We start from the raw sequence: 9,354 nt of genomic DNA on the forward strand, positions 1-9,354 counted from the left end.
TGGGACAAAAAAATTTACGCGCAATTCATTTTTTAAGCAACGAATTTTCACTGAAGTTTCGCAAAACAATTCGCCAATGGCAAAACTAGGAAATCTGCTACGAATCCAAGCCTGGTGAAAAAATTCGCACATCACTCATCACTTGTGCAGTAGAGTGAAGAGCAAACTTTAACAAGAAAGTTGGCTTTTTCACCCTACTCCACATGTGCCAGAATATAGATGGAAGAGAAATGCTTGGTCACAGATACCACTGGCCACTGCAGTTTTCTGCTAACAGGAGTATCCACAGGAGCACCTAACATTTGGCACCCCGCAATGATTGTAACTTTCCTTCTCCTTTGAGAAATTTGCAAATGAGTTCTAAATTTAAAAAAAAATGTCACCACCTAAAACTTGTCAGTATGCTATAGAAGTCAGTGTGATATGTATCTTCAGCATTCAGGTTTTATGTTCAAGTTTTTCAAGATCCAACTGGAATTTTTGTTTAAAAGATAAGTAAGCCTCTTATCATAAGAGCCCATAGAATAACATGCCTTACTCCCTGAACTAAGTTTAATGTAGATTCTGTATCACAAACAGCTCAAATTTAGCTCTCTCAGCTATGTCCTAGTCTAGGAAGTAGCCTCTGACTGTGAACATGTTCGAAGAGGTGTCTACTGTGCATAATTTCGGCCTCTGCTCCAATTGAAAGCAATCAGGAATGCACAGTAGGAACCTCTTTGATCATCTTTACAGTCATAGAGAAAAGGAGAGTTCAGCAAAGTAAAGGGGTGGAGCTTCATGCTAGACTAGGAAGTAGCTGAGAGAGCTGATGTATTGCAGATTCTAGGCCTGCATTTATCAGGGAGCCAAGTATCCACCTCATGTGACAGTGGCTTTATAGCTCTCAGTCTGACAAATGCTAAATAATTTTGACCTTATCACTAAATAAACAATATTGTTAAATTAAACTGTTAAATTCTTATAAAGTATTGTTAATTATACAATAAACAACACCACAGCCACTATTGTTAGCACATGCTCTATAGAGCTTAAAGTGTGATTTTTTTTTGCCAGGTTTTTAGCAATAGAATTTTGGTATGCAGCCCAAGTCATAATCCAAACTAATAATGTGAAGAAATGATTTACACATGAGGCAAAATTAACGTTCTGTAATCAATCATATATGTTAGTGCAAAGATGGGGCACTGGTTTTTACAGTGCAAATTGACTAAGAAGGAAATTCCTTGAAGTGAACAAAAGATCCTTGTTTTATTTCTAATGGGTTAATAAAAGAGTGCTCTAAGCCTCAGTTTCTGATAAACCTGTTTTACAGAATAATGAGGGATTTAGCAGCTTTATCAGTTCTTCCTGCATTTGTCAACATGAGCACTCTGCTCCATATGCGATTGTAGCGTGGTATGAAAAAAAAATACTACATTTTTCTATAACTTTCTGGGTATGCACAATTTGTGATGGTGTGTGTATGTGCTTTGTGGGGATCTATCTGCTATTATCTGAAAACTCCTGCTTGTCTTTGACACTTAGATTGTAACCTTTACCGGGCAGGGACCTCCTTCCTACTGGGTCTTATACCGCATGGCACTTACTCCCTGTGTATTTATACTTATTTATTGTATTTATTATAACACTTGTCCTCCCTGTGTGTAATTTTGTATTTTGTAAGATTGTACAGCGCTGCGTACCCTTGTGGCGCTTTATAAATAAAGTTATACATACATACATACATACATACATCATCCTGTATTTAGAAGAGGGGAATACCTGTGCATAGTTAAATGTTATCTGTATGTACAGGCTCAAAAAATGCACTAGGGTTCTTTGCTATAAAAAGCACCTTCATGCCTCCCCCCCCCCCTTCAACTAACCCTAATGATTAGTGATAAGCAATTTTATTTTTTTTTTTGCCAGGTATGGATTTGCTGCGAAATTACGCATTTCACTATTGGCAATTTTTTGCAGAACTGCTGCAAAAATTCCCCACAACCAAAAAAATTTGCAGAGTGAGTAAAAAGTTGCGGTCAAATAAAAAAAAGTCGTGTGGAAGCCACATTTTGCAAATTTTTCAGCAAGTCGAAACGGGACAGATTCACTTATTACTACTAATGATTTACGACGACAACAGAAGGACAATGGCCAGCCATGAGACACAGGTTAGACAAGGCTTATCTGAGCCAGTAATAAATTATATATATATAGGCAAAAATTAATATGTATATATTATAGTACAAATGATTAGCATGTGTAAGAATAATAAATACCAGCTTCATTTTCAGTTTTAGAGTTTTTTGGAGATGGTAAACAATGCCAATTATCACCATGTTGCCAGAAAGTGTGGAATGCATTTTAAAGTGCAGAGGAAGCATTCAATTATATGTTGTCAGTGTCTATATTGTATTGGGTTTTATGCAAAGTACCCTCAGAAACAGGGCCGTATTTATATATAGGCGCTATTTATAAATCACTCACTTCTAATAAATGTAAGCTTCTGGGCTGCCATAATTGTAAACTAATTGCATTTAATCATTTGAGTGCAGCCCTTTAACCTAGATTACTTATAAATGTCCGAAATTTGACATGATCTGGTAACCTTGTAACACTCTCAGGTATGACATCACAGACATGCACAACACAGCACCTCAAATTAAATGTGTCCTGTATCCATGCATAGGGAGTTCTTTTTAGATGTCAGACTTAGTTACATTGGTATCCCTACTTAAATTTTAGTTCATACAAAAAAAAAGGTGAAATAAACCTAATCTTGAGGTATCTTGAATTTTCCTCAAAAGGGAAATCAGGCCCTTTCTGTATCAATATTGTTCTACAAGTATGAATTTTAATAACCTCTTATATTATAAAAAGGCAACCAGCACTTTCTCAAAATGTTGCATTTTGTCTGCACAACAAAGAGTTTCACAAGAAGCGACAGAATGCTTGATTGGCTTTACCAAGCAATAACGTTTAAAAGAAATATCTTGAACGGGCAGATTTATGATTGAGCCTTTTGGCTTGAAAAATCATAAAGGAAGTACTGTGTGAGTTAACCAAAAAACTGCTGAACTTTTTCTTATTTAAGAAAGCCCGCTCAGGGAAAAATACCTCATCAAAAGAGGGTTTATTCCCTGAAACCCTGAGTGAGCGCTTTAAATCACGAGGGGTTTCCTTTATGATTGCTTGAGTTGAAAGGCTCGAACAATTATAAATCTGCCTCTCAGACTTGTTCTGTTGTTTTAATTATGGAAGTAGAACTACTGGTTAGTATTATGTTCCTTTAGGGCTCTGGCACACGGGGAGATTAGTCGCCCGCGACAAATCTCCCTTGTCACGGGCGACTAATCTCCCCGAACTACCATCCCACCGGCGAAAATGTAAGTCACCGGTGGGATCGCACATGCTGCGCAGGCGATTTCGGCAAATCACAGAAAATGCCTTGTGAGGCAACTTCGGCGATTTGCCAAAATCGTGACAAGGGAGATTTGTTGCGGGCGACTAATCTCCCCATGTGCCAGAGCCCTTATGGGAGGGCTAACCATTACGTGTAGGAGATCGCCTGGGTCTCAACTCGCGTGAAATCTCTTTGTGTGTTTTGTCGTGCGACTTGTCGCCAAAGCGCCGGGTAAAAAAATCGCGGGCGACAAATCTCCCTGTGTGCCAGAGCCCTTAAGGATGACCATGATCAAAACAGGTCCAGTAAGGGTTTCATGGAAACTGATAAGGTTGCTTTGAAAAAGATAATGAGTTTTGAAAATTCCTTTCAATCAGCTGATAAAGTTTTAGTTATGTACTAGCAAAGCAGGTTGTTATTTAGCTTACAGCCCTAATGAACCACAAACCCTCTATATAGATTAACTGCTGTATGCTTTATACATAACAGAATCTAGGCTTGCTTTTGCTATGTTAGTTAAAAATAGATTAAACACAGCTCTTGTTTCTAGCTGGAACATTTCGTTTCATAGAAATCTAATGTGCGTCCTTTATTATGACAGTGTTGTGGCAAAGGTGAACATGTAAACCACATAAACACACTCTGTATCAAATGTACTTGGGGGAAACGTTCCTGGAAATTTGCCAAAATGCATGATTACTTCCAAGGAGTACATAAAGAACACTTCATCAAATACACCACTGTACAGGAACCATTGAAAGCAAATACTGCTGCAGAGGTCACAACTTAAAGAGTGTGTCAAGGATCTTGCAAGTGGATTTTTGGAAACAGGAAAATTAGGAGCCAATAAAACCTAATAGTTCCCTAGCTTTCTGTTACAAGATGCATGCTTGGCTATATGGTGTTCTAAGCTAATTTATTTTCCTTTGCTGCATTTCATTAATGGGTAGTTACTGAACCTGATAGGCAGGATCAAATGAGGTAACAGCAAACTGCAATTTGTGTTAAGCAAACTAAAAGCCTTACAATTAAAAACTGTTGCTTTATCTGTTAATGTAGAAGAATTACTTTGGAAAAAAGAGAGCTTTGATGGCATTGTCAACATTTAAAAGTAGCATTATGCTGCGTGATTTGTCTACACGATTCATACATTATATATTTATGAGGGGGCTACATTGTACATTGTCTAACCATGCTTAAAATTTCTCTACAGATTGGCAGCAAAGTGTTGTCCACTTGGAATGCATTACATTGTACATGCCTGGATATACCAAAGGGGCATCTGCATTATAATAGCAATGGAACACAGGGTATGTGACAATGTTTAGTTTTTCCAATTACTCCTTCATTTACCTGAAAGGTAATCACCTGGACCCTGTCGGGAAGGCAGGCAGTTAAGACAATAATTGCTGAGAAAGGTGGCACAGAGGGCAAAAAAGACTTCAAGCCTTGCTGATTGTTGATGATTTTTTGCTCCTTGAATTGAGGGTCTGGAGCTCATGCACCTGTAGACTTATTTAACTTGCTCACTTTCCTGTGGGTTTAGAGGCCCGTTCTTTTGTCGATTCAGATGAAAGGTGGCACATAGCACATTTGAAAATGCAGTTAAAATTCTAACCATGACCCAGAATCGCATGACAGGAAATAATTGTAACAGGAAGTAGTGTGGAAGCAAAAGACTCTGCCCATTAATTGGCTGATGTGGCCATGTATGTGTACCTTGGCTTGTTTGTGTGTACTGTGAATCTTATGATTCCAGGAGGCGGTCCTTAATTCTTAAAATGGCAGTTTTCTATTTAGGAGTACCCAATAGCACATACTACTAAAAAGTATATTTTTATGAAAATGGTTTATTTACATAAACCACAATATTATTTTACCTTTTCATTGACTCCATTAATTTCTGCTTTTTGTAAAAAACATTCAGTGGTTTTGCAAACTTTTACACACAGCAAGTTTAGTGTGATGGCAAAGGTTTTTTACTTTCTATATTTAAACACACCCTCGATGTATCTCTTTTTTATGTTTTGAATGCCTTTGTTGCTATTGGCTTAAGGCATTGATTGCCAAACTGTTATTTTGTTCCCCCTTGGAGGCTTGGAGCATTGCTTGAGGGTTTCAGCCTGAATAGTAATAAGGTGAGATCTTTAGAGAATGCCTATTTACTTTCCTTCATACACCTGAATGCCCAGTTTAACTAGGGTAAGATTTATGGTGAAAACTTTTTTTTTGTTAATTTAGATATTATTGGAGCTATCGGTGAATGACTCATACACCACTCTTTTCCTATATCAGTAACGTTGTTATGAGCTTAGATGGACTCTGATGTTGGACCTCCAAGGGGGACTTTATTTGCAAAAGACCAAGAACCACTATTTTAAGGGGACATCCATGAAAGAAGCATTAAGATGTTAGAGATTGTGATGTATGTAATACTGTTAACTTATATCACTTATGCATATAGGCATTCTTAAATAATGTTTATGTATATACATTCATTCATAATGTTTTATCCAAATGGGGTACTGTAAAGACATAATTATATGCTTGGAAACATTTTGCAGACTTTTGTCTTTATGTCATGACATAAATTTCATGAATGAAATTCACTTTATAACTTTGTCCTTGAAAAACGAATTTATTAGAAAGGCAAACACTGTCATTCACTCTGTATTTAAGAGGGAAGTCTCACCTCCTAGCTCAGCATTGACTTGTTGCGTGAAGTCTTTTTGGTGAGTTGCAATGGTGCTATCCAACTTGTCACATCCAATCATTTTGCCCCCTGAAGATTGATATTCTAAAATACTTTTTGCGTATGATGTTATAAAGTAGATATCAACACATCCTGCTTCTGCCCTGTCTTGTTCTAGGGCAAGACACAAAGTGGTCAAAGGAGCATGTTACTGCAAACAGAAAAAAAAAATAATAAAGACATTCCAATGACAAGAAGTACATTTCTTCCAGTAATTCCTTCACTGAAAGGTTTGAGTGTATGGTCCTAGAATGTTGCCAAATAAGAATTAGGTTAAAATTAACTCCCCCCACACCAAAAAAAGAGAATAAATGATTAAAATAATTACAAATTGCGCCATGACAAGCAAGAACAAAATTTCGCCCACAGCCATTTGTCTGTAATTAGTTAATTAATCCTTACACAAATTATGAGCAATAACTCATCAAGCAAGGCTCACCCATCAGAAATTCAGCCGACTTGGATTTATTCTGCTTAGCTTGCTTCAGAGCCTTCTGCTGGAACTTCTGGAGGGAAATTGTTAAATGAATAAATTAGCTAAAGAACGAAGATCATCATTTATGATCCACAACTAACACAGAATTTTAAATATGGGATGGCATTGAAATGTCATTTAATTTACATCTCTGCTAAAGGGGTCAAACACTAATTGAACAACAGGAGTGGAAGAATTAAATAAAAAAGGATAAGTAAAGTTAAAAGAAATGCCATATGAAGGTCACAAGTGTTTCATGTGCCCATTGTAAAAAAGCATTTTATGATTATGAATATTATGACAAGGTATATGGACATTTAAATACTATGACCAAAAAACTCTTTTCTGTTCTGGTTATCCTATCCATTCTAGCTTTAACATATTATACTGCAATTAGTGCCTTCCTGTTTCACTGAATTTTAAATAGCTATACCAGTAAACAGTATTGCAGTATTGTCCATTGTAAGTGCTGTAAGGTTACTAGTTTGCTGTAGATCAGTAAGTCAAAGCAACTATATATATATTTTACCATTATGCAGGGGTGCAATGAGGCTGTGACCATAAAATTCAGACAGCAACAAGAGGTCCTCTGCACTCACCCATTTTAAATATATATAGGACATTAAGACATTCTGTGTACTAAACTATCAAGAAATGCCCTCCCCTTTAAGCAAAGCAAGGATTGTTTGTCCATTTACTGCAATATACTGTACATATACTTTATATATATTTATGCTCATTATACTAGAGCTAACAAAGTTAAATGCTGTTATTGTTGCTCACTAGTGTGACACATTTCTACCATCTTACTAAAACTTTAAGTAAAAGTAAGGTTTCATTGGTACCAATAAAGCAATTGTCTGTGTTCCATTTTAGAGAAACATATTTTTAACCCCTTTTAGTCAACACACAGTTTATACAACTACTCAGGCAAAATTACACCATGGGGCCCATTTATCAAAGTACAATTTCCTCCAAATACAAAAAAAATAGAATTTTTTCTAAGTTTTCGTACCTTGCGTATTTTCGCAGATTTTTTCGCTAATTTGCGTGAGTTTTTCGTCAGACCAGGTTTTTGGCCAGGTTGGAGCTGCAGAGTGCCATTGAGTCCTATGGGACGCTTCCAAAATCTTGCACAGAAGGATCAAAGGTTTTCCCTGCCGTTTACGATCATTCGAATATGAAAATGTTGTGACTTTCGCCAATACAATATTATTGTGACTAATACGATTTTTTCATAAGCATTTTTGTGATATTTGCAATCATCAGAAATAATTGTATCTAATCCGAATTTTACCCATTTCGGGATTCACATTTGTACTTTGATGAATCAGCCCCCATGTCTCACAAATTACACAAATTAAGTGCCTGATGGCAGTGTCCTGCATAGGCTCAAGTATTTTGCAGCTGTAGGTATGGGTGGGAGTCTCTAGGTCATAGGGTCTCCTAGTTGAGAGAGGCCATAAGTTCCGTCTTGCAATAATATTACTTCCGGTTTAATCTTGGCCAGTGGGTCAGGTTGTGGATAGGCAGCTCATGTCAGATTGGTTAGAAGATCTGAGCAGGTAAAAATGCTGGTTTTGGGTCTGGGTCAGGGGTGTAGCTTTCAGAAATTGGATCAGACAAGGACATAATGGATAATGAAGCAGATCCAAACGCTATTGTTCAACCATAAACCAAAAATACAGTATATTTTACTCAGGTGTTTCTCTATTGCAGGTTACAGTATATTAAGAGAGGTAAAAAGCATGCTGGGAGCTTTCAACCTGGTACAGCAAGGTTGTATGCTTAAAGAAACAGAAACACTAAAAAAATGAAAATTATTAAAATAGAATATACAGCCCCCCTACACTGATAGAAATTTTCTGTTTGTTTCAGAAACACTACTAAAGCTTATATAAAGAAGCTGCTGTGTAGCCAGGGTGTAGCCATTCAAGATAAATAAGGAGAAAAGGCACAGGTTACATAGCAGATAACAGATAAGCTCTGTAGAATACAATGCAGTTTTACAGAGCGTATCTGTTATCTGCTATGTAACCTGTGCAATTTAGTCCTATTTAAACTTAAGTGACTGCCCCAAAGCAGCCATTGCTGAACAACAGTACATAATATTTCAACTACTTTGATACGATTCTATTTTTTGATATTACTGTTATCAAACATCATTCAATAAACCTTTTCTCCAATTCTCCAGGGTCAGTGACCCAATGATGCAAGAGAATCCTCCAGTAAGAACTGCAACAGATCTGTGTAAATCTGGTTCCCTGTTCTTCATTCCTGAAAATGGAGCTGGAAGCATTAAACTGAATTTGGACTACCGTATATACTCGAGTATAAGCTGATCCGAATATAAGCCGAGGTACCTAATTTTACCTAAGAAAACTGGAAAAACTTATTGACTCGAGTATAAGCCTAGGGTGGGAAATGCAGCAGCTACTGCTAAGTTTCATCAAAATAAATACCAAGCAAATTACATTAAATGAGGCATCAGTGGGGTATATGTTTTTAAATATTTATTTCAAATAAAAACTGTAAACAAGCTCTGTAAGTGGAGGGTCAACAAAAACAATTGTTTTATCAGCAATGATACCTTAAGAGTACTCAGCAACCAAGCTAAAACACAAAGAGTTAAAATCCTTCAAAACTATATATAGTTTATATAGAATATAAAGTGAAATGTCTAGTGCAGAATGGGACAGATGAGGATGGTAGATGAAGATAAATTTGGGAGCGGGCCAGGGC

At 36.8% G+C, this 9,354-nt stretch overlaps 1 long non-coding RNA gene across 1 annotated transcript; it reads left to right on the plus strand.

Annotated features, from left to right (window-relative positions):
• Positions 1–2,021: 2,021 nt before the first annotated feature.
• LOC105947571 lies at positions 2,022–8,989 on the plus strand. The gene is made up of 3 exons (XR_001170986.3): positions 2,022–2,153; positions 4,599–4,695; positions 8,807–8,989. It is a non-coding gene; the product is annotated as an uncharacterized LOC105947571 (long non-coding RNA).
• Positions 8,990–9,354: the final 365 nt, after the last annotated feature.

This window comes from Xenopus tropicalis, chromosome 6 (assembly GCF_000004195.4).
Source record: "Xenopus tropicalis strain Nigerian chromosome 6, UCB_Xtro_10.0, whole genome shotgun sequence".
Classification (NCBI taxonomy): Eukaryota; Metazoa; Chordata; class Amphibia; order Anura; family Pipidae; genus Xenopus; species Xenopus tropicalis.